Genomic DNA, 26339 nt, shown 5'->3' with positions numbered 1-26339 from the left:
AACCGTAGTGCTGTGAAAGACTGAAAAACAGCTAAAGTGCCTGGCAAAAGAGCAGCTACAAATTTGGAAACCACCATGAATATTATACCCAGCCACATGTTATAAACTGATCTTAATGTCATTCTTGTGGAAACTCAGAATTAAACAAACTGGAATCAGCTTCAACTCTCTCCCCTAAGGTATTACTAAAGTTCGTGTCATGAGAACAGAATAAAATAAAGAAGCCCTGTTAGTTATTGTTACTCCCTTTACAACCCCACCTAATAGCCAAAGCCAACCGCCCGACTCCTCCCAAAAGAGTTCTAAGACATAACTGTGTTAGACTCAATTATGTTCTATAATAATTAGTACTTTACAGAAATCACTGTGTATAAAATTTCAAAATAACGAAGCAGAAGAATCTTTGGTCATGTTCTGGAAAATTCTTACTTCTATAACCTTGTCAAGCCTCTGCAAATCAAAGGCATTTTATAATGTACAGATTATTTCCCTCAAATCAGTGTTTCCCAAAATGTGGAAGGTGATGTAACAGATGACTTCAAGTGATTCCTGAGTAACTTTTTCATTCTATCTATTTTAATGTGTACTGAAAAAAATATGGACCATTACATATTTCCCTTTTAAATATATTTGACAGGTATTTGAATAAAAATATTAAAGTTATACAAGTGACACACAGATATTGCCAGTGACAAAATAAGGACTTAGATATGAAAAATAGCTTTAGCGTGACATTGTGAACATAGATGTTAATATCCATTAAACTTAGTGGCATACATATTTTTATCAGAATATTACTTTTTAATAATTCTTACTTGGTCTCAAGTTTATGAAGAATAAGTTCTATTACTTTAGTCAGAATTTATATTGGTGTTAAATATAATATTGATGTCTAGAAGGTGTTTTATATTAGCTTGAAAACAAATAAAAATTTCATCTTTCTATTAGATTTGCCATTTTCAAATCTTTTAAGTTGGATTAGGTAATTCAAAAGAGAAATTATAAAAACAGAATGAGAGGGCTTCCCTGGTGGCACGGTGGTTGAGAGTCCGCCTGCCGATGCAGGGAACACGGGTTCGTGCCCCTGTCCAGGAAGATCCCACATGCCGCGGAGCAGCTGGGCCCGTGAGCCATGGTCGTGAGCCATGGCCGCTAAAAAAAAAAAAAAAAAAAAAAAAAAAAAAAAACAGAATGAGAAAGTACAGATTTAAAGACAGGAATGTTGAAAAGCATAATTTGATACATTAAAATAATGCTTGGATTTTGAAAACACTCAAATTTTAACTTCAAAAAAGGTTAAGCGTTGTTTCCGTAAAGAAAGTGATTTAAATACACATTGGGGAAAGCTTGAAGTAACTCTTTTAAAATTGACTACAGTACAAATTTCTTTTAAAATCGACAGGAAATTAAATAAGAATATATACTAAGGGCGGAAATAAGAATATTAAGTCTAAAAGTGTAGGAAACGCTGTTTGTAGTCTAAATTTCGTTGTAAAGGTCAGTTTTTTTAAAGTTTCAAAGATAACTGTGTCTGAGAATATTTCCTAGATAATTTATAGGATAGGATTTTTATTATTAAAACAGTCAGAGTTTTGCAAATTTTAGATAAAATATTAAAATTTTAGTTTATGTTATTTCCATTTACATTGAATATACACAGATTTACATATTTGAAGATAAATGTTGAGGCACTATGTATGAAAAACCCCATACATATTTAGACTCTATGATGCCTGATATATTCTGGAAGGTAGTTTGGTTTGATTTAAGAATACATGTTTATACATTGCATTGCAATAGGCCAAATGCATATTTTTTTTTAAAGTTCTAAGAGTTAAGGTGCTCAATGAATTTTTTTCAAGACATAAGAAAGAAGGTTTGATTTCAGGTTTCAGATTTCACCTATATAGACAGGTGAGGAGATTTCTTTCAAGTTGCAGAAGGCTTTTGCTCAGCAAATATTTTCATATATACATTTTTTAATCTAACTATACAGCAAACACCTATCTACTTCTAAGTGAGTTAAAGATAATTACACATATATAGAGTGAAGTTTTAACAGTGTTGTATTTATACAATTTTTTAAATACATTTATTTTTTTTTAATTTTTTATTTATTTTTGGCTGCGTTGGGTCTTCATTGCTGCATGAGGGCTTTCTTTAGTTGTGGCGAGCAGGGCCTACTCTGCGTTGCAGTGCACGGGCTTCTCATTGCGGTGGCCTCTCTTGTTGCAGAGCACAGGCTCTAGGCACACAGGCTTCAGTAGTTGTGGCACACGTGCTCAGTAGGTGAAGCTCGTGGGCTCTAGAGTGCAGGCTCAGAAGTTGTGGCGCACTGGCTTAGCTGCTCCGCGGCATGTGGGATCTTCTTGGACCAGGGCTCGAACCCGTGTCTCCTGCATTGGCAGGCGTATTCTTAACCACTGCACCACTAGGGAAGTCCCTATTTATACAATTTTAATGACACTTCAAAACATATTATGGACTAGATTAGGGATAGCTATCTACCGCCGCAAAATATACGCCAGAAAAATAAAGAGTTTAGAAATGCTACTAAACCATGGTTCTCAGTGGGTTGATTATGCACCCCCAGGGGACATTTGCATCAACTGGGGGTGCTTTGGGCTCCAGAGGACATTTAGCAACATCTGAAGATATTTTTGATTATCACAACTGGGAGCACAGTGCTGGGATCCAACGGGTAGAGACCAGGGATACTGCCTACAATACCCAGAATGACCCTTCCGCCACCCAACAACTAAGAATTATCTGGAGGTTGAGAAATTCTTTTCTAAACTCATCACCATCAAACGTGCTCCAAAATGTTAGGGTTAAAGATAGGAGAAGATAGGAAAATCACAGGAGGTCAAATGAAAGGGAGGGAGAGAATAAGAAAGATCAGAATCAACTAAAGAACAATCTAAAGTACTGTATCTAACAAGCATTTTACCATGTGGTTAATATGAGAAAGGCAATATGGGGCCAAACCAGTAATGATCACAAACATACAAGAAAAGTATGAGCAAACTTAACAAACTTCTATCTTTCTATCTATCTATCTATCTATTTATTTATGGCTGTGTTGGGTCTTCGTTGCTGCATGGGGGCTTTCTCTCTAGTTGCAGGGAGCGGGGCCTACTCTTTGTTGCAGAGCACAGGCTTCTCATTGCGGTGGCTTCTCTTGTTGCAGAGCATGGGCTCTAGGCGCACGGGCTTCAGTAGTTGTGGCATGTGGGCTCAATAGTTGTGGCTCACGGGCTCAGTAGTTGTGGCACACATGTTTAGTTGCTCCGTGGCATGTGGGATTTTCCCAGACCAGGACTCAAAGCCCTGTCCCCTGCATTGGCAGGCAGATTCTTAACCACTGCACCACCAGGGAACTCCCAAAAAACTTCTTTTCTTAAAAGAAAAAAGGATACATATTTTTTTTAAGCTACTGCTTGTTGGTGAAGGAACTGACTTATATACAATTATTTTACTCTCTCATGGACATATTTCCCATTCCTCAGAGATGCTATGCCAAGAAAATGCTAGAGTAGCTTGGGGAGACTCACACTGGGCAACAGTGACAACTACTTGGGTAGATGTTCCAAATAATAGTGACCTTGGCATGTACAAATCATACCTCCTTAATTCCAAAATATCTTGATCTCCTCCAACCCAAATTAAAAGACTATACATTAGGATCCCATTTTTAATTTTTTAACATCAAGGTGTATATTTGTAAATGGGTAGAATTTGTGTTGGAATGATTCATACTAAACTATTAACAATTTTTACCCTGAGGATCATGGGTGTGAGACGGCACGAAGGTAAACATATTTTGCTAGATCTTGGGAGTATTTGAATCTTTTATAATGAGAATGCATTCATGTATAATAACTTTTTTAATGAGTTTTCTCAAAAGCAAAATGCAAATACTCTGCTATGGTCCATAAACACTTAATACAAATATCTTGCTTTATATGAGATACATATTGTTTAAAAGTTGTTGTGACAGCTTTAATCATACTCCCAGAAAGGAATTTGCTAGTTAAAGAAATCCTACAGAAGTTATTTCGTAGGCTTAAAAGCTTTTTAGAAAACAAATATCACTCATAAATTAAATGATATATTGAGCTAAATTTCCATATATGGACTTTATTGAAAGAAAAGAACAATTGAATACCATCAGCACACCACAGTTACTACTGGGAATTTACTGACACTTTCACTTTGATTCCTGTCTGACAATTAATCAGCTGACAGCATTAGAGCATTTAAGGCATTTTTAAGAACTCAGAAATTCTCCTAATAGTTATAAAAAATTTATACCATCTTTGAAATGGATCCCATAAATGTTTTACAACTTTTATGAGGGCTACTCTGATTCACTGAAGTAGTATATACAGCAATAGTCGATGAACAGTTAAAGAAATATTTTGAATTTTCTCCATTCTGCTTTATTTAATTCTGAGCAGGAATAACTGCACTTTGCTATTTTATGATTGATTTTTCTCATTTATTAACATATCATTTTAAGGAACCAAAAAATGAATCAGATGAAAATTAGTTATTTCATCCAACTAAAATTAAGCAGGTATCATAAAGTTTTCTCATTCATCAATTAGGGTAAATAGTGAAATCAGGTGTAAGAAATGAACAATGAAAAATTGGAAATGAAAAAGCTGTGATTATAAAATCAATCTCTTTACAGAACTATAATTTCATTCTCAGAAAAACATTTCCTGTCCAATCTAATATCACCTTCATTGCAATGTGTAGATATAGATATTACAATCCCAAAAAAGAATAATACAAATCTACTAATATATTTAAAAGTATATTTTAAAATATATTATAAATACATCTTTATAAAAACATATGCTTATAGTCATACACTCATATGATTAGGTATATTATTATATATTATAAATGAAACCAGTGTCCTCCTCAACTTTTCAAGGAGATTTATCCATTAATATGGCATCAGCTAATAAATCAAAACATGTTTAGTCCTTATTTCTCATACTTTATTAGTAAGTGACATTTCTCAACACATAACCATTTTGACAGGCTGCACCATGGTATGGAGAAATAAACTTGAAATAATAAAAAAAAAGTAAAAGATATCCAAATAAATCCATGTGTTATTACAACAAACACATGCAAGCCAAGTTACTATTAAGTTATGCTAAATATTTCTCTTCAGTTATCACCACTTCTTAGAATTTGCTCCCCCAATTACCAAGTGAAATACCAATTGACTAGACAGTGTCAACTACATTTTGCATCCAGCATATTTTGTAAAAACATAATTTCTATTTCATTCAACCTCAGACTATTCCAATTCAATCTGAGAAGAAACGTGTTTTTAGGACTGAAGTCCTCACATAGGTAAAATCATATGTATAATCTTAAATAATCATAGAAAAAGTGGGCCCTGAAAAATCCTTTCATTCCTTCACATGGAGTGCAATGGAGCAATGAGATAGCCAAGGCAAGATTCTGCAGGGCTGTGTAGTTCATGGTGCAGAGTTTGAATGATTTCTGCTAATAAAATTTCTGAGATAAAAACTGACTCTCTCAAGCAATAGCCCTCATGTAATAGATAGGCTAAGGGTCAATGTACAGGTGTGTCCTCTCCCAGTTCATCATTTGCATCTGAAACATTTGCATCTTTCTAACAGCTCTTACCAAGACATTATTTTAGTATATGCATGTTGGATGAGGCACACTTTATCTTAAGGAAACTAGATCTTGAATTTCTTATTTCTGCATTCGCTCATCAAATACTTGAATGCCTACTGTGTCAGGAACTCTTTTAGGTTCTGGTCCCTAGAGATAAGCAAACACACAGCAATCCCTGCTCTTGTAGGGCTTCCACTACAGTGAGCAAGAAATACAAGCATAAAAGTAGTTTCACATTTAAATACATTATTTCTCATCCACTCCCCTAAATACATAGAGCGAGACTAAGTAACCTGATGAAGGCTACCCAGTTTGTACCAAGAATCAAGCAGAAAACTCAAGAGTCCACAACTAAAAATGCACTAAAAATGGCTCTAGAGACTAAAGTGCTAAAAGAACCCATTTCTGTATTATATCCAAGACCAGTGTCTTACCAAGTTAATTTATAAAGATTACTTTATATGCATTTTTTATCTTTTCATTTTCCTTTCTATGAAAAATTTTTAAAAAGAAGAAAAATTAAAAGTATCTTATTAAGGTATCTTCTTAAGTCCTGTTTTTTAAAGAAAAACTTATGATGTAAAGAGAATAACAAATCTAGGTATGCTGTTTTTGAATTATACTGAAGGGGCTGTCTAAAAAGATCTGAATAAAAGTAGGGTTTAAAATCTACTTCAGTGTTCCATCTCTCTCAATTCTTTATTTTCCAGCAGAATTATTTTATAAAAATCCAGTGTGATTTAAGGTAAAAAATATGTGTACTAATACAACTATATTTGACATATAGATGCAGGTTTATAATGTTAATCATAAAATAATGAAATGCTTTTCTAATTAACATTAATGTAACCCTATAGTAAATAGTTTTCAATAACCTAGGAAAACCTACTTTGGCAAAACTGGTTACACCCACTCATATTTACTTCTAGGTACCCCTACTTCAACGATTGGTCAAATTCAAAATGGCGTGGGAATCAGAAAAGCCCAACGTGGAGTCACAAACAGGAACAGATAACTCCACAATACAATTTTCATTACCTTTGAGAATAGCTTTGTGGAGACAAGTTGTAGAGTTGTAGAGATAGTATTTGGGGAATCAGGGGTAACCTAGGGAGTCCTATAGTACTTCATGTTTTGACCAAGGATTGAGGTTCATTTTGCCAAATCTGTGAAATCTGTATTCAGTTTCTGGAGTGGAGCTGTGTGAACACAGAAAGCCACAACCCCAAAATGAACATGAAGCCCTGGCCAGCTAAACTGGCCAGTTCTAGAAGTACCTGCCTTATATTAGGTGCAATTTGGCCTTTACCTTTAACAGCACAAAATAGTTCTTATAAAATATTTGGCAAGTCAGTCCTTTCTTTCCTATCCCCTATAAGATGATTCTAGTTTAGATCTCTATTAATCTATCTCCCAGGTGGGTAAGACTCCCCTGCGGAATAAAGACTTTGGTTTCATGTTTGGGTTCTTCTCAGTCTTTTTTGCTGGCTTTTCATTTTCTGATTCCCCTTAACTATCAATGCTCTCAAGGGTCTGACCTCATGGTACTAATAATCACCCAGTGTTGATAACTTTCAAATCTATATCTCCATCCCAGGATTTCTCCTTATTTCCAAATGGCATATCCAGCTTGCTATAGGGGATCATCTCTCTGTAACAGTTCCTAAACACCTCAAATTCAAAAATCCAAAGTGGAATTTTTAGTCTTTCCCTCCAATCACCTCCTTCATCCTGTATTCCTTTGTTTTGATGAACAGTACTACCACAGTCTGCTCAAACAATCCAGGTCTGCACAGAGCCTCCTTATTCCTTCTTCCTAAAATGCTCACATTCAATCAGCCAACAATTCTATAAATCAAACATCACTCCAATTCATTCTCTTCCAATATTATGATAGCTCCTACATTCAAGGCCTTATCATCTCTCACCTGGACTATTTTAACATTTCCTAACTTAGTTCCATACTTTTATTCCCTTCATTCCATCCTGCCCAAAGCCATAAGGTTTCATACATACAAAGTTTATCAAGTTCCTTCCCTCCTTTTCCCTTGCTCTTATTCTGTCTGAAAACCTTGAAGGACTCACCACAGCTCACAGCCATAGAACTCTAACAGAGACACACATACTATTTATTAGGGAAATGTAACATCAAGCCAAGGGGTAAATGAAGACACAGGATTAAGAGTCCATAATCCTGAAGGACTGGTATTGCCCCATTGTAATTAAAATACATTAGTCTTACTTTAAAACCAAGTTTGTAGAGTAGAAGTTCAGATTCAAATGAATTTCAGACTTCAAAGAAATTGTACTTGCAGCAGGCAGATTAAGCCTGTGAGTCCATGCTTCTCCAACACTAGGATACTTTGAAGGTATCTAGCACTGTAGCTGCTACACAAGCATGAAGTTTGAAAAGTGTTTTGAATGAATGAAGGTCTACAAGATTAAATGTAGGAATCCCAGTAGTTTTAATCCATTTAGCACACAATTATTGGCTCTCCCTTATTTTCCAGGAGATGATGACTCCATTTAAATTTCAACTATTATCACAGTAGGATCTTAGAAATCTTCTCACCTAATGTCTCAAGCTACAGACAAGCTGCAGGATACTTTTCTATAGCAGCCCTGACCCATAGCTATTTGTTCTTTCTCCAAATAGGTTCAGTAATAGAGAACGTCACTATCAAATAATCAATCTTGATTCATTGTCAGAAGCTGCTTTCTTATACAGGGTTGGAAGCTGAAGATAACACAACTTAATGTCTTCCTTACATAGAGATCATTCATGATGTCACATGTCCCAAAATACAGACTGATAAAGAAAAATGCCCTTGGACTCAAACTGTGAAGAGGTACAATTTCAAAAACAACAATAGGAACTTTAACCATTAATTGATCCTCAGAAGCCTGCTGGTGATCTGATAAAAGGAGAACAAGGAAATCTGTTGCTGTCTGCTCTCCAAGCCCAAAAGAGACAGTGCAAACTCTAAAAATCTTTGTGCCAAGGGAGAAGAGACATGTAGAATGTTGCTAACCATCCGGTTCTACAAGGATTAAGACATTTGCCACTGCAGTCACTGAATAACTGTGCACCTGGAGAGGAATTCAAAATGAAAAACAGGGTGAAGCACTTTGTGCTTTGGAAAAACAGCCTCCTTCGATAGATGTATATCTCAGGAAGAATTTTAATAAATCCAGATTCTTGCATCTTCCCATACATAGAAAAGCACTAAAATCATTAACTGGAGTTATCTGTTCTTTGTGACTAGCAATAATCTTTTACCAAGATGTACGCCCGACTGCATATACTGCCTAGTCAAAAATCATATATACACTGGCTTCTTCCCTACACTTTGGAGCAGTTTTCTCAGAGCTGTTTAGAGGCTATCTCCCAGGCTATCGTCCTTTTTAAGATCCCTGAATAAAACTTAAACTCACAACTCTTAGGTTGTGTGTTTTTCTTTAAGTCTCACACAGGAGAAAGCTACATGAAAACTTACTGGTGCTACTGAAGATTCTTGTTTTATACCACTCAGTGATACATACAAGGTTCATGTCATTATCTTCATTTTACATTCAAGAAAAAAGTTCCAGAGATGCTAAATTATCTCCCCAAGAGCCCTAAGCTAGTAAATGATGAAGCCAGAAGCAAGACTACACAGCATGGAAATATCTGGTAAGAGGCCAAGTTTATCTGTAACTCAGTTAAGTCTTCAATAACTTATCTGGAATCTTCCATAACATCCCACAGACTACACATTTCACTTTACCTTTTTTTGCAAAGGTTCAGTATATAAGATGCAGAGGGGGTACATAAATAAAAGTAAAACCAAGCCCCAGTGCATTTCTGCTTTGTGGGCTTGTTCTCTCTCTCTTTTTTTCCTTTTTTTTCTTTGTACATTTCTTTGTTTTCCAAATTTTAACCAGGGGAGATTTCTTTTACAAGTGTTAGGGCGAAAAAAATTATCAAAAACTGATTTTTGTGAGGTTTTAATTTTAATACTGAGGAGAATTCATTTCTAAAACACTTTTTTGTAATAATCATTTTCACATGCAAATTTACAAAACACAGTGGAGCTTGCTCTTAGCCCCTCATAGAAATGATGTATTTTAAACACCAGACCTGAAAAATAGATTCCATCCTTGAGGCCTAAGTTACTTTAATGCCTGTTAGACAACAAGAAGAGACTCACAGATGCAGCCTCCTCTTGTAACCAAAATAAGTTGAGTTCAGGCAAATGTGGGTGCCAATGTGTGCATCCAAAAATAATGACCTAAATGATCCAGATTTCAGGCCTCCAGTAATCACAGACACAGCTATTGAGTTGAAAAATGAACCAAGACTTGAGAGTGTAAGATAAAGCAAAGGGGCAAAGACTGACACTTGTGCTGAGCAGTTTATAATTTACTGGTTCTTCCTCAGTCATCTGTCTACTCGAGAAAAAAAAATCATGATTCTGACAGAAACCACTGCCCAATGATTTATCTTTGATTACTTACTATCTGTTTAAATGTTATCAATCCACAGCATGCTACATTTATCCTTAAAAGTAACATGAATTTGAAATCATAAAATGATATTGACAGGATTCTTCTCAATTTCTTCCTGCCCCGATACCAGTACACACCTAAGCCAGCTGCTGAGGTCCATCACATCACTAGAAAAAAGTCAAATTACAAACCAATATGCAGCCCATGATCCCAATTCTTTTTTAATTTTTATTGAAATATAGTTGATTTACAATGTTGTATTAGTTTCAGACGTACAGCAAAGTGATTCAAGATTTCATGGAGAAACCTTTTTTAGATTCTTTTACATTATAAGTTATTACACGATATTAAGTATAGTTCCCTGTGCTACACAGTAGGTTCTGTTGGTTATCTACTTTATACATAAGTAGTGTGTATATTTTAATCCCAAACTCCTAACCAAGTCTATTTTTAAAATTAAGGAAATGTCATCAAATCAGTCAATGAGACTCATTTTTTTTCTTTATACTCTTCAGTATTCTTAAACTTGTTTCAAGAGCATGTACCAATTGTAAAATTAAGAAAAAGAGTGTTGATGTATATACACTAAAAAGTTAAAAATATGGGCTTCCCTGGTGGTGCAGTGGTTGAGAGTCCACCTGCCGATGCAGGGGACATGGGTTCATGCCCTGGTCCGGGAAGATCCCACATGCTGCGGAGCAGCTGGGCCCGTGAGCCATGGCCGCTGGGCCTGCGCGTCCGGAGTCTGTGCTCCGTAGCGGGAGAGGCCACAACAGTGAGAGGCCCACATACTACAAAAAAAAAAGTTAAAAATAGTTTTCTCCTACATAATTTTAGGATTAAGGGTTTCTTATTTGTTTCATATTAATATTTTATATTACAAATTTTCTTCCACCATATTTCATTTGTATATATTTAAAAAAACAAAAAAATTCTAGAAGGAGAAGATATATCCCAGTTCAAATTACACAATGTTTTAAGCTAGTGGGGTTTGATGACTATCTTTAGTGTTGTGTTTGGATTCCTCTTTCTCTTCTGTGTGTATATCTATTATAGATTTTTGGTTTGCGGTTACCATGAGGTTTTGGTATAGTAGTTTATGTATATATACATGATTGTTTTAAGTTGCTGATCTCTTAATTTCAAATGCATGTAAAATATCCTGCATTTGTGTGTTGATGATTTCCTACCTTTACTGAATGTTTGTCTTTACTGGTGAGCTTTCCCATTTCATAATTTTCGTGTTTCTAGTTGTAGCCTTCGCTGCTTAGAGAAGTTCCTTTAGCACTTGTTGTAAAGCTGATTTGGTAGTGTTGAATCCTTTTAGCTTTTGCTTCTCTGGAAAGCTTTTGATTTCTCCATCAAATCTGAACAAGAGCCTTTCTGGGTAGAGTATTCTTGATTGTAGGTTTTTCTCTTTCATCACTTTAAACACCTCATGCCACTTCCTTCTGACCTACAGGATGTCTGCTGAACAATCAGCTGATAGTCTTATGGGGATTCCCTTGTATGTTATTTGTTGCTTTTCCCTTGTTGCTTTTAATATTTTCTCTTTATCTTTAATTTTTGTCAATTTGATTAATATGTGTCTTGGTGTGTTCCTCCTTGGGTTTATTCTGCCTGGGACTCTCTGCACTTCCTGCATTTGGGGGACTGCTTCCTTTCCCATGTTAAGGAAGTTTTCAGCTATTATCTCTTCAAATATTTTCTCAGGTCCTTTCTCTTTCTCCTTCTGGGACCCCTATAATGCAAATGTCGGTGTGTTTGATATTGTCTCAGAAGTCTCATAAAGTGTCCTCATTTCTTTTCTTTTCTTTATTCTGTTCTGTGGCAGTGATTTCCAGCACTCTGTCTTCCAGCACACTTATCCATTCTTCTGACTCATTTATTCTGCTATTGATTCCTTCTAGTGTCTTTTTCATTTCAGTTCCTGTATTCTTCAATTCTGTTTGATTGTTCTTTATATTTTCTAACTCTTTGCTAAAAGCTTCTTGTAACTTTTCGCTCTGTGCATCCATTCCCTTCTCAAGTTCTTGGATGATCTTTACAATCATTATTCTGAACTCTTTCTTGGGTAGATTGCCTATCGACACTTCACTTAGTTTTTTATGTTGTTCCTTCATTGGAACATATTCCTTTCCCATCTCATTCTGTTTAAATTTCTATTTGTAATTTTTATGTATGTAGTAGGTTAGTTACATTTCTTGACCTTGGAGAAGTGGCCCTCTGGAGGGGATGTCCTATGTGTCCCAGCAGTACACTCCCTTCTAGTCACCCAAGGGCCAGGGACCACTTGGTCCCAGGGTAGGTTCTGACCTGTGTTTGTGGACTCAGTTCCACAGGCTGTGGGACTATAGTTTTCTTGCTTCTGGTGCCTGCCCACTGGTCGGTAGAGCTGTGTCTTGGCCCTCTTGTGGGCAGGGCTGCGTAAAGGGGCATGTCTAGAAGTGTCTGTGGGCTCAGGAAGTCTTTAGGCAGCCTGTGTGCCAATGGGTGGGGCTGCGTTCCCACCCTGTTGGTTGTTTGGCCTGAGGCATCCCAGCATTGGAGCCTGCAGGCTGTTGGATGGGGCAGGTCTCAGTGCCAAGGACACAAGATATCTGCCTCCAGCCAGAGTTTATGTAGATGAACACTCCCCAATATGTCCACCACCAGCTTTTATGACCCCAGAGAGAGCCACAGCCCCTCCGCCCCCTGCCTCCCCAGGAGACCCTCCAAGACCAGCAGATAGGTCTGGCCCAGGTTCGTACGAAGTCACTGCTTTTGCCCTGGGTCCTGGCACGTGCAAGACCTTGTGTGCACCCTCCAAGAGTAGAGTCTCTGTCTCCCCAAGTCCTGTGGAGCTCCTGCAATCAAGCCCCTCTGGCTTTCAAAACAAATGCTCTGGGGGCTCCTCCTCCCAATGCTGGACCCCTAGGCTGGGTTGCCTGGTGTGGGGCTCAGAGCTCTCACTCCTGTGGGAGAACCTCTGCGATATAATTATTCTCCAGTTTGTGGGTTGCCCATCCAGGTGGTATGGAATTTGATTATATTGTGATTGTACCCATCCTACTGTCTCATTGTGGTTTCTTCTTTATGTCTTTGGATGTAAAATATCTTCTTTTGGTAGGTTCTCATCTTTTTTATCAATGGTTGTTCAGCAGTTAGTTGTGATTTTGGTGTGCTCATGAGAGGAGGTGAGGTCAAGGTCCTTCTACTCTGCCATCTTGCTTCCCCATCCAATCCCTACTGGGGTTTTTTGCTGAAGATATATAACTTTTTCATAGAGATATAGTCAAAAACAGATACTCATTCTGTACCCCTCTAATTTATTATCTTTTATAAGTTGCAAATGACATATTACATTGAAGTTGTTCCATTTGTATTTATAGTTTAGGATAAATTCATTTATATAAAACAGCATATTTTCTAATCAGAATGAAAGCAGAACATAATTTTACTGTGAGGTTGAACATAACAGTACAAAAATTACATTGACACTTTACACAATAATGCTAGCTACCATTTACTAACACTTACAAACTCCAGCCACTATGCTACATGCAACATGGTTTTAATCCTCTCAGAAACCCTGCATTATTGTCTATGCCATCTTACAGATTAAGAAAGGAAAACAGTATGAGATTAATTTGCCTGTTGAAGAGCACTCAGGTTGTAAATAGCCAATCCTATCACCAGAGAAGCCAAAGCTCAGGCTTTCTCCAGTACCACCTACAGATTTATACCATGAAAGATTTGTCTTCATGTACTCTACTCCATAACTTACCACACACATAATTCCACCAAAATTGTTCTCACCACAGTCACCAATGACCTTCATGTTAAGTACAACAGACACATAATAGATACTTTAATGTGTTTGTTTGTTTACCTTTCTATACTATTTAACATTGCTGATCATTGTCGCCTTCTCAAATTACTTTTTTTTTAATCTTAGCTTTTACAACATCATAGGTAGTTCCTTCTTAGTGGTGCTTAAGGCTTTGCTTTTTCTGCCCTCGAGCCTTGTTATATGATGGCCCTTGCTAGACTAAAATCTCATATTTGTAGTCTGAAATCTGAAAACTTGTATATATGTACACACACACACACACACACACAAACACACCACATATACATATATATCACCAGTCCACACCAAACTTCTTAGCTCCAGACATGTATATGTATGTACATCAAATAACTACTACTGGACATCTACAACAGAATGATTCAGAGACACATCAAAATGTGTCCAAAATAGAAATCATTAGTTTCCTCCAATAGTTCTACTATATTGACTTTACTGATGAATACCAACACCCAGGTTGCCAAAACTAGGAATCTTAGAATCAACACTTACACCATCCTCCTGCCTACCTCCCACAATCACTAACAAATCATAAAAATGTACAGATGTTTTTCCTCCTAAATATCTCTGGAACAAACTCATTTTTCATTGCCGTCATGCTAAACTAGACTACCACCTTCTCTTGCCTCGATTTACTGGCTGAGCAACTAGTCAAATCTTTCTAAAATGCAGATGACATCTTGTCACCAATCCTATTTTAATCCTTCAAAGGTTTCCGACTGCTATTAGAATAGAGAGCAAACTCTGAATTTGAACGTCCTGTAAGATCTGGTCTTTGCCTCATGGGCTTTACCTCCAGCGATTCTAGCTCTTCTTTCTCTTCCACTCTATCCTCTACCTCTATTTTCAATCTTGTAATTCTGTGGCTGAGCCATATACTCACTCCTCTAAGATTTCCTACCTGCTTGAAACACTCTCCACTCTCATTTCTTTCTACTGCTGAGTCTTCCCTAACTTGTAGACTATGTCATATCTACTGTCTATGGCTCAAAGGGTTCAAGAGAACTTTCTTATAATACTCAAACTATAAATACCTCAAGAGATCAAATGTCTAACAGTTTAACTTACCAAAAAAAGACAAAATGATGAAATCAAATATTAAAATCAGACAACCCTGAATACAATATTTTGATTAAGATACTTGTTTCAGTTTTAAAACAATTATTTAAAACTAAAACTTAGACTGCTCTAAGGGCTGAAATGTTTTTTGAGGTTATCTAGTCCATCTTCTCAATGAAGGAAATATCAATGAAAAGTACATGACTTGCTTTTAAAAACATTAATATTAGTTATTTTACATCTTAGGCTTTATTTATACAAACCCTATCACTTTGACAAAACCAGGGAAAAAATGGGATTAAGAAGGTCAGATTTTCTCACTCAAGCATTTTAACCTTCTTGACAAATCAAATCAAGCATGAGCCAAAGCAATATACAGACACAATTTAGTCAATGAGTTAATTTTTGTACTTTATCTAACTAACTAGGGTAAAATGAACAAATATCTTGTCATATGGGAGTGCCAAGTAGTCACTTCTAAGAGTGGGAGATGAGCAGCTCATGGTGCTGCAAAAAAAGGGGGAGTTAAACACCAGCCAGGAGTCTAGGCGATCAGGTTATATCGCACTCTCACCAGTAAAGAGAACTACCAAAGCTGCCCTAATCCTTCAGGGGGACTCTCGCCACTCTACTGCACACTTCCTCAACTAGGATGGTGGTTAAGATGCACTACTTCCCACCCTACTATCTGCCCTAGTCTACTGTTTGCCAGCCCTGGAACCTTAAACAAGTTTCTTAATCATTTACAAATCATAAAAAAAACATTTAGCACAATGTTCAGGACATTGTGAGCACTATGTAAATGCTATTTGTAGAGGAGGAAAAGGGTAGATTTTCCTCTACCCTCCCAGACTCTCGACTAAGACTTCCTGTAACAAAAGACAGATTAACAAGAGAATGGAATACAAATGTATTTAATATAAGTTTTGCGTGACACAGCAGCCTTCATAAAGAAATGAAGACACCCAAAGAAATGATTAAACCTGAATGTTTTTTTACGCTAGGTTTGAAGAAGAGTTACAAGTCTTGGAAAGGTTTGACAGGACCAAGCGTATGAGCTAAGTATAGTAAACTAGGGGAAACTTAGCAAGATCATTCAGATTCCTCTGTGTCCCTTTGTTTTCAGAGCTAAGGATGTTCCTTTCCTTCTAGGATAGAGAGAGCACCTCTCACATGAGGATTTTGTGACCTGTTTCAGGAGAAGGTCAGAAAGTCCTTCCTTCACATGCCGTTTCTCAAATTCCCTCAGGCTGAAGTATTCAACATGTCAAGGTACCATATTTTGACGTAGTGTGTCCTAAACCCTGTCATATTCTTGTTATTTCTCTTTCAAAAAATCATTTTTGGTTTGGACCACAGGTAGAAGACAACAGGTTAAGAAAAGAGCTCATATGCCATGAAGATCCTAATAAATAGAGACAATGATTGGGGTGGAGGAAGGGCACGACTATTTTCACTTTATTTGATTATTTTAGCACTAGTGAAAGTTGGAATTTGAATTATCTCTTCCTTGTTTTATATCTGCTGTGAGCCAATTTATATTTTCTACTAAAATTTCTGAAGTGGAGAAGCAGCGTCCCTTTATAATAGTTTCCATACTAAGAGGCATTTATTCACATTCAAAAACCCACAAGAATGTGGCTCCCTTTTAAAGAGGAAAAGGTCACCAGAGGGCACTTTGATTCTGGGCAAAGGGATACCCCAGAACAATCCCTGAACAACAGCTTCTAAAAGAACAATAATCCTCTGAGAATTCCAGCACTTTGTATTCTCTAGTTCCCTTGCCTAACTTTGAAAGAAGGTCATGATCTCATAGAGGAAGCATCTCAAGTATGTTTACAGCATTTTTATGCAAAAAGCAAATATGCACATCTCAATCACGGTAATGTAGAAGGTCTTGTTAACTATGGATCTCTCCATCAGTAACTTCTTCTAAGGTCTCTCACTTTCCTAAGGTATTCAAATTACTGGCTGTCCATTTCCCTCTCCAACCCAATCTCCATACTTTCAACACCCACACTGATACAGCTCTAATACAACAGTCTTGTTCTTTCTTGGCGAACGAACCATTTGTCACTGCAGGTTTTCACCATCTGTAATGTTTCTCCCTCCAGTTTCACCACTGCTCTTCTTCACCTCCACCGTCTACACAATCTTTAGCTTTCTGTTTTTCACACCCCCTCATTGCCAACAAACCTGCCCACTGTGACACTTGCCTATTCTGAGCCTGTTAGATTATTCCTGGTTTTGCTTGCCTCCACCTCCTGCTTAAACCACCAGTTAAACCATTTCAGCATTAATACTCTAAAATATATTAGATTGGCCAAAAAGTTCGTTCGGTCGAACTTTTTGGCCAGCTCAACATTTCACTCCTGCTTTTGGCAATTCTCAGCTTTGGGTAATTCCTACAACCTTTAGAGCAAGAGGACAAAGACTCAGATATACCTCCTTACTTTGATACAGCAAAAAACAATGTGCATAATGGTAAATCAGCAAAAAAAGCTAGAACTCAAAATGGTGGCAAGAACCACCATGAACATGGTGACAGAAAATAAATTGCTATGGTTCCAGTGAACTAGAGCTTTATAACACTAGTTCTGACTTAAAAGATTATTATACGTCTGCATTGTTTTTTACTTCTGTGAATGGATCTGCACTACACAATTTTCTTAATTTTACTCCCATCATCTTTATCTTTTACATTTAAATAATTACATTAGTTTTATCATGACTCCAAGCTTGAAACTACTCAGACAAGGCAATGAGAGTACGTCAGTGTTTCCTAAGGTACATTTAATGTTCCCAGTACAATAAAGACACCAAATAACCAAATAAACAGTGATGTGATTTTATGGATTCGATTTTGAATTTGTATTTCCAGTTATTTTATTTTTATTGAATAATGTATTCTGAGATATATGTAGAATATATTCATCCCCAAATAACTTTAGCTAAGATGATTAATACAATCACTGTATTAAAAACATAAAATTTGGTGCATTGAGTAATAATATATTTATATAGAGTAATAGCACTAATCATATCCAAAGTTTAAAACCCAAGTGATCTATAAATTTTCTTTAATTATCTAAATTGTTATTTCTAAAATATTTATTTCAAATTAAGATGCCACTTAACAACTGTTCTAATTAAGATACTTTCTCATTTAAGTAACTGAAAGGTCTAGTTCAAACTGGTTTGAAAAATAAATAATTTCATTCTCTTACACAACAGTAAATCCAGAAATATGGTAGGTTGATTCAGGGACCCAACAATGCCATCAAGCATTCAGGTTCTTTACATTTTTTTCCTTCTTCATTGATGCATTTGTTTTGCCCTCGAGCTAGATATCCTCATGGACAAAAGATGACCCCCTACAGCAATTTCAAGCATCTATTCCAGACAGGACAAATATCAAGAGCTGACATATGTATGCCTTCTCACCAATGTCCCCTTCCCAAGTGTAAAGGAAGTTTTTCTACCCCACCTCCCTCCAGTTCTGTCATTTCATATAATTGACTCTGACTGGGACAAGGAACAAGTGCCCCCTCCATAAACAATCACTGACAAGGGGAATAGAAACACTGTGACTACTAGCTCAGCCTAATCCAAATTTCTTATTAGAAATGAACTGCCTTCCCCTTGAGGCAGGAGATGGATGGGTCCCAGGCCAAGCAGCTGGAGTCAGTCCCCTGTAGACAGATACTCGAAGATGAAGATAGGAGAGGCTGAGCCCTGCCCAGATAAAAGATAAGAGACCACATATTCCTCATTCTCTAAGTCAAGGAGACCTTCCCAATTAAAAAGCTCCTTGGAGGTCAAAAGAGGAGTTATGTAAAGCTACCCACAGACCTCTTTGCTGGAATCCATCTTGTGTGCACACATGGGAGGATCCTGAGATGTACCAAACACGGACTCAGAACCAGGCAAATCAAAATGACTGGCCAGGGCTTCCCTGGTGGCGCAGTGGTTGAGAGTCCGCCTGCCGATGCAGGGGACACGGGTTCGTGCCCCAGTCCGGGAAGATCCCACATGCCGCGGAGCGGCTGGGCCCGTGAGCCATGGCCGCTGAGCCTGAGCGCTCCTCAACGGGAGAGGCCACAACAGTGAGAAGCCCATGTACCACAAAAAAAAAAAAAAAAAAAACAACAATTTGAGATATAGCTACATGTCTATAGATATATCCACATATAAAAAATAATATCTAGAAGCAAGTGTAATTATTATTGTAATTTTAAACTGGTGGTAAACCTAAAAATATTTCAAAATATGTGCAGAGTAATGAGACATGACAATAAACACGTGCAACTTCTAGAAAGTTATAGGTACTTAAGATTGTTTGTGTGTGTGTTCCCCTGCCTTCAACACTGAAAAACATACTAAATTTAAGTGAGGTGTTCAAGAGTAATAATGGTATTGCCTTATATCCAAGTTCATGGACACCACCACCACCACCACCACGAGTGTGAAATGGAGCGCACACTCAACTCCTTGTGACTCCAATTACATGTTAGTTAGACCTGGAGAAATTTTAAAAGAAATAAAAAGAAGATAGCAGTTTTTTAAAATAATTAATCCAGTTAAAGTTCTTAAACTCCCATATGCAATTACTAATGATTATGGTCATCAACATGAAGATAGAAAGGAGAAACATCTCCAAAGTTCCGAAATTCAGTTTGCTCTGTTAAACCATGCACAGGGTTCCATGCCTCTTTGCCTTTACCACTCACTGTCTTGAACTGCTCTCCTTCATTGCTTGCTAACTCATCTTCATCCTTTGCCTAGGAATCACCTTCACACTTTCTTTCCAGACACTGCTTCCCCTCGTACTGATGAATAACCTCTACCCCTACTCCTTCAATATTCTCTCCACTGTAGCACAGAATTATACGGAAATAAGTCCTATTTAAGTCTATTTAAGTTAATTGGAGATAGGTCTCTGTCACTGCCAAAAAGAACCCAAAACAGTGTTCAATAAATATTTATTAAATTCCATTGGATAATATAAAAATCCCTTATTTGTCAACTCATACTTTAAACCTAGTAACATTTTTCAGAATGAGAAGGGGGGGTGGGGGGAGATTGCAAATTTTTATGAAGACTTAAGAGAAAGTCTGTATATCTCATCGAATAAGAAAGTCCCAAAGAAAGATTTATTATAACATTGTTTTTTAAAGCCTCATCTGCACTACTCCAGGAAATTTCATTTTTCGAAATTAATCATAAATTTCCTAGTCTACCTAATTTAAGCAATCAAGCCTATGATAAATTCACATGTTATACATTTAGTAGCAGTTCTTCCTTTAAAAAGAATTAAAGACAATGTTGGCAGTATAATAAATCTTATTTGTTTGCCATAAAGAATTTTAAAGGCTTTTCTCCTAGACATCCAGAGTCACAATGATATAAAACAGAAATAATAATTCACAAAATTTCAAAACAATAGCTATTGTTATTATAAAGCATTGTTACTTTATAGGTCTGAAATTTCAATAGACTTTTGCCATTCCAGACGGCATTTAGATAATTTCAAATACAATTCATTTACTCAAATATTTGTCTTTAACAATTCTCTCAAACTGTATTTTGCTAAACTACACTGCATAAGTAGCTTCTAACTAATTATGTACTCAGTTACTACATGCAGCATAGAGATAAACTGCTTTGGTATTAACTCAGTTGTACAATTGTTCTTTACAATAAGCCAACTTTCTCTATATTTATGTGTACCACCAGCAACAATCTACAATCAAGTACATTTTTAAGACTATAATAGTGCGCATCCTCAAGGAGGTAGTAGGAAAGTTTTACCATCAGCCAAAGTTCCATATTTTTTATGGAGTTCTTCAAAAGCAGACAAAAATTAATTATGAGAATAACATGCACATTGACCTTTAAAAACACTTTACAAAGTACTCTGTCTTCTTAAGTAAAACTCCTATCAGTACTTACCAAGCTATGTTTTAACTCACCCAAGTGGAAATCTGGGTAAATTAACCTATTTGCTGTTAAAATTTTACTGGCACTCTTGATGGTTGTAAACAGCTATAAGAGAAATCAGAAAGCTAAAATCAAGTTCATTCTCTTATATCAACTGTTAATTACCCCAAACTGGAGATTTCTGCCACAGCACAGATGGTTCTGTTTGCTTTTTAGCCAAAATGCTGTCTAAAATCACTATTACAAACTAAGTGAGAAGTAGAGCTTAGTTATCATTTGATGAAATATTACATAACTGTTTTAAAAGATTATACATCCAATCCTTAACGATTCCTTTAGTAGGTTACTTGTGCTCTGTATTTCCTTCTACCAAACCTCTCAGCTAGCTGTGTTTTGGTCATTTGAATGGATATCATCACTTCTACAAGAAAGTGGATTAAAGACTGAGCCCAAATCATTCAATCTGCTCTTGGTTAACAGCTCTGTCAAAGTTTATGTTCCCTGAAATTCTTGGAGGACTGTGGTTGAAGTATCAGGGAACAGATCAACTGTAACATCTGATAATCATAAGAAAAAGCTATACAATACCAGGAAAACACTACATTTACACACAATTCTCACTTCACAGAACCTTATAAACTCAGCAGTAGTAGCCACCTTCCAAGCAGTGAGTTTACCTTCTGACAGTAGTTAACTGCACATTTGCCTGTGTTCTACTTAAGAAAGGTAGAAAAGGCTTCCATGATTATGTCACCATCAGAGCCATTAACCAAGAACGATGATACCAGGTCTTTTCCATTATTTTTCTCATCCTTTACAGGTATAAGTAAAAAGCAAGAAAACTCCTTTAAAATTTGGAAAAAAAAAAAAAAAGTCAAGAATCTCTAGCAAGAGTTACCTGGAAAAGATTTTAAACTAATGGTTAAAATTAGCTCAGAAATATCAATTAATTGAAGTTGCTTTTTCTTACGAAAAATATACCTAGCACAAATAGAGAAACATCAAAGAATACATGTCATAATTCTCTGTACATATATATACATACAAACATATATATGGGAGAGGGATTATTTATCCAAGGCTTGGAAGTTTCTAAGATATATTCTGAATCTCCTCTTCAGAAGGCATGTGATGAAGATTATATGTAGGTATATTTATATAATGTTAATAGCAAGAAACAAACATACAAAGATGGCTATTACTATCTAGATATTGTCTAGTAGGTGCACCCTGAAAAATATATACAGTGTTATTTAAAACTCTTTTAAAAAGTCATATTGGGACTTCCCTGGTGGCGCAGTGGTTAAGAATCCGCCTGCCAATGCAGGGGACATGGGTTTGATCCCTGATCCGGGAAGATCCCACATGCCGCGGGGCAACTAAGCCCGTGCGCCACAACTACTCAGCCTGCGCTCTAGAGTCCGTGAGCCACAACTACTGAGCCCTCGTGCCACAACTACTGAGCCCTCGTGCCACAACTACTGAAGCCTGCGCGCCTAGAGCCTGTGCTCTGCAACAAGAGAAGCCACTGCAATGAGAAGCCCGCGCACCGCAACGAAGACCCAACGTGTCCAAAAAAATAAAAAAGGCATATTAATCTTTGCAATCACAATTGTTACATAAATTAACTCACTTATTCATATTATGTGAGCAAAGTAAAGCAGTCTTTCCAAAACTATCCTTAAGTATACAATAGTGAATGATGAAACTAATTCCAAATTTACTATAATTATACCATTTCAGTGGTAAACAGAAAATTTGTACTTATTCTCCTGCTCAGTATTTGAGTCAATTACCTGTTTTCTGATGAAAAATAATCATGCACTATAAGTATCATTAGAGTGGCTGAAAACATTTTCTTAGCATAAAACAAATACAAAACTAGCAAATAACAGAGCCTAAAAAGAGTATAAGAACTGTTGTCTAAGCCTAACTCTGCAACAGTGACTTTTAGCAATTGTCTTTAAAAATAAAGGGCTGTTTTCAATTTCATATCCTCACTGGAAGCAAAGCAATTTCTCTGCTCAAAGTTTATACTATTTTTCCTCTTCAATTTGAATATATTTAAGCTCCCATAGGAACAAGTTTAACTTTCCTGATCTCTAAATGCATTAAGACGAACACTATTAGATCCACCAGCCTCTAACATGTTTAGGGACCAGGGCTCACGGCAGTCATGCAGTTGGGTCCTGTAACTACTTTTGAATCCATTATTATATCCGAATAAAATAACTTTTTTTGTTCTTTAGAGGTTTTACAAAACAAATCACAGTTTTTCAGAACGAACCACAAAGTACTCTGCTAAGTAAAATTTAAATTTAAATTATCTAATATTCAGCAAGGAGAGTAAGATTTTAAAAATGTTAAGTTTAAAATCAAAAGCAAAACTGGTTATTTTACAGTAAAATTACCCTATTACATCCTTGAACATTCACTTGTTCTTTGATTATTCAAAAAAAGTGCTGGTCGTGTTAAGATGACCATAAATTCAACTGCAATCTTCCTTATACTCCCACTTTTTCTAGATTCACTATTAATGATAAGGCGAAGTCTAAAAATAAAAGTTATGATTAAGTATTTTACCAAAAGATCTTATCCTTTAATATATCCATATTTATTCTGTATTCTTTCTCTAATACACTAACCTCTTCACCTGAAAAATAGTTAAGTTACACATCCAAGAGTATGATACAGTACACTGAACTATAAAAATAGGTAGTTTATTTTACTAATTGATGTGTCAAACTAAAAATTAAATATTTCACAATTATCATGCATGTGTCAATAGTTTAAAAGTTCATACATTACAGATAGCAATATAGATAATAAATTATATGTTGGTAAAACATTTAAGAAGTAAAATAACCCACACAAATCACAGTGCTGAAAAGTTCAGAGCTGGGATTTAAATCCAAGCTTGATGTTTCCTCAGACATAAAAAGTATGCAACAACTATTGGTTGAATCAATTAATGAATGGCTCCTAAATCTACCCTCTAAACTTTTAAGGAAACTATTGTGGCCATTGGGAAAAGAAAGTTTGTTTGTACATCATAAATGTATTTCAGTCTCTCAAGTGTTATTTCCGAGAAGGGAGCCAAATTCTGCAAATATATTTGGTAACTTCTCATAAAGGAAAAATTGAGCTGGTCTTAAAAAAATAACTGGCCCTTGAGTATAAATAGAAACCAAAATAAAAAAGTCAATGAATTTGCTGATTGTTCTTTGCTGTTTGAGAGAATGACTCAGCTTTAGTCATAAAATCTCACCCAATATTTTCAAAAACATAAAATTTATGATTAAACTAAAGCTATGATTAAAAGGCACAGTAGTAATTTTTATAAATTAAATAGGTATGTCACTATTACATTTGTATTTTAGGTATAAATATCCCAATTTACCCCTACAAATCTCAATAGAATCAACCGAGACAGAAGCCCTATGACCTTTATATCTAAAAATGTATTAACATAATTTCATCTCTTTAAAGCTTACTGTAAGCTTGTAATTATGCAAAGGAAATTTCTTTATTTTGCAAGTGGAAAAACTGAAATCATAGACAGGGAAAACACATTGCCAAGGGTGATTCATAAAGTCAATCTCAGAGAATAGGCTGATATTCACAATCCCAAACTCACCAATCCAGAGGAAATACCATATTAGTGTTTTTTACTATTCAACCCCCAAACCCACAACAGTAGACCAACCTTCCTGAAAAAAAAAAAAAAAATAGAGGAAACATGAGCAATTTTAACACATAAAAGAAGGGTCCTAATTGCAGATAAGACTCTCAGTTCCTGGCTAGTCCAGAACTTGGAAGCAGCAGGGCCTTAACGTATTGGGCCAATGTGTGAAATACTGAGATCACACCAACTTCTACTCCTTCAGGTGAAGGAGCAAGTTCTATTACCGGGATCACTTTTGACAAACACAAGGAAGACATTTGGACACATTTTCCACTTTAATTTCACGACCCAGTTTTGTGCCATTTGAGAATACCTAATTGAATTATTCGATTTAGGTGGAAAATCACCTGCTCAAAACCCAAGTCTTCAGTTCTTACTGGCTGTGAAAACAAAGAAGGTCAAGGTCAAGGGCTTGAAGTTGCAGCAAGCCTAGTCCAAGTTGAGGAGACAAATAGCAACAAAGTGTGGGTATTTGCAAAGTATGATCGCACAAAAAGCACCAGGCCCGCAGCTATTCCACTGCAACACTGATAGGGAATGGTCAGACATCCCTCCTAGACCGCTTCTTTCTCTCTCCTCTGTCACATCCCACTGCACTCTATGCTTAGCTTATTTTTTTTGCCAAGAATACTGATCTTAGTCACCTTAAAATTCTCACTGCAAAAGAAACCCCTTGTTTAAACCCAAGTACAACCAACAGCTCCTTTCCAATTATCCCCAGCAACTTCCCCAGTCCCTTTTATGTTTGGCTACTGAGCTCAGTCTAGTTTGGCTGCCGGCCAGGTTCCTCTCTTCTTTCCTTGTCAGTGGTAAAAACTTGGAAAACAGTCCTGGACAGCTCAAGGAGACCTTTTAATTATGCAGTGGGGCAGTACCTTAGTCTGTCTGCTGTTTCCAGCAAGGCTTGTAGTCTCCAGCGACTGCACTCTCCCAATTGGTGGGCTTTCTAGCAAGGTTACTTGTTTATGTGGGGGAAGGAGGGAAAGACTGGCAGAAAAAGGGGCGATTTGCGAATCTGAAAAATGCCCAACTCCTCTCAGAGTTTCCTACCTCCTCACATTCACTCTGTCTCATTACTGCCCTCCTTTACCACCTTATCACCCACTTGGCATCAAAGACACAAAATCATCAGTGTCCGGGTCTCCTTGTAGTCCTAGAAATTAACAAGGGGAGTCACGACTGGAACACTCTCCAAAAACTTTTATTCTCAAGTGCTGATGCAAGATATATATTTTATTTAAAAAAGCAGGTCCAAAATAAACTTATTAAATTCTTCCTAATTGCATTATACTTTGTCAAACTTGCAGACTGAAATAGTGCATGTAAATGTCTGATTGCCAGTGGAAATAAGGCGAGCTCAGTCCGGAAAACTGCTAGGACCCAGGAAGGGATACCTTGACCGACACCCGCACTAATTCGGGGTTTGCCTAAGGTACTAAGTGCGCACGCCAAGCCCAACACCAGCTACTTCTTCCTTACTCTACCCTGGCAAGCTAGTTCCAGCTGCAGCGCCCAGCTTCCTGTTCAAGTTCCATTCAACATCGTAAACACATTCCAAGAAAACCAGCCTGCCCCGAGTTCCCTCCCGCACACAGGGAACTCTGAGCGGCGGCCCCGGGAGCCACAGGGAAGAACCGGTCGCGCTGG

At 36.8% G+C, this 26339-nt stretch overlaps 1 protein-coding gene across 2 annotated transcripts in view; it reads right to left on the bottom strand.

Annotated features, from left to right (window-relative positions):
- The window catches only part of GULP1 (GULP PTB domain containing engulfment adaptor 1), a 262706-nt gene that overhangs the window by 235220 nt on the left and 1147 nt on the right, over positions 1–26339 (bottom strand). The window lies entirely within an intron of this gene.

Source organism: Neophocaena asiaeorientalis, unplaced genomic scaffold (assembly GCF_003031525.2).
Source record: "Neophocaena asiaeorientalis asiaeorientalis breed wild unplaced genomic scaffold, Neophocaena_asiaeorientalis_V1.1 scaffold421, whole genome shotgun sequence".
NCBI classification, from domain to species: domain Eukaryota; kingdom Metazoa; phylum Chordata; class Mammalia; order Artiodactyla; family Phocoenidae; genus Neophocaena; species Neophocaena asiaeorientalis.
This window is presented reverse-complemented; position numbering and strand designations above follow the sequence as displayed.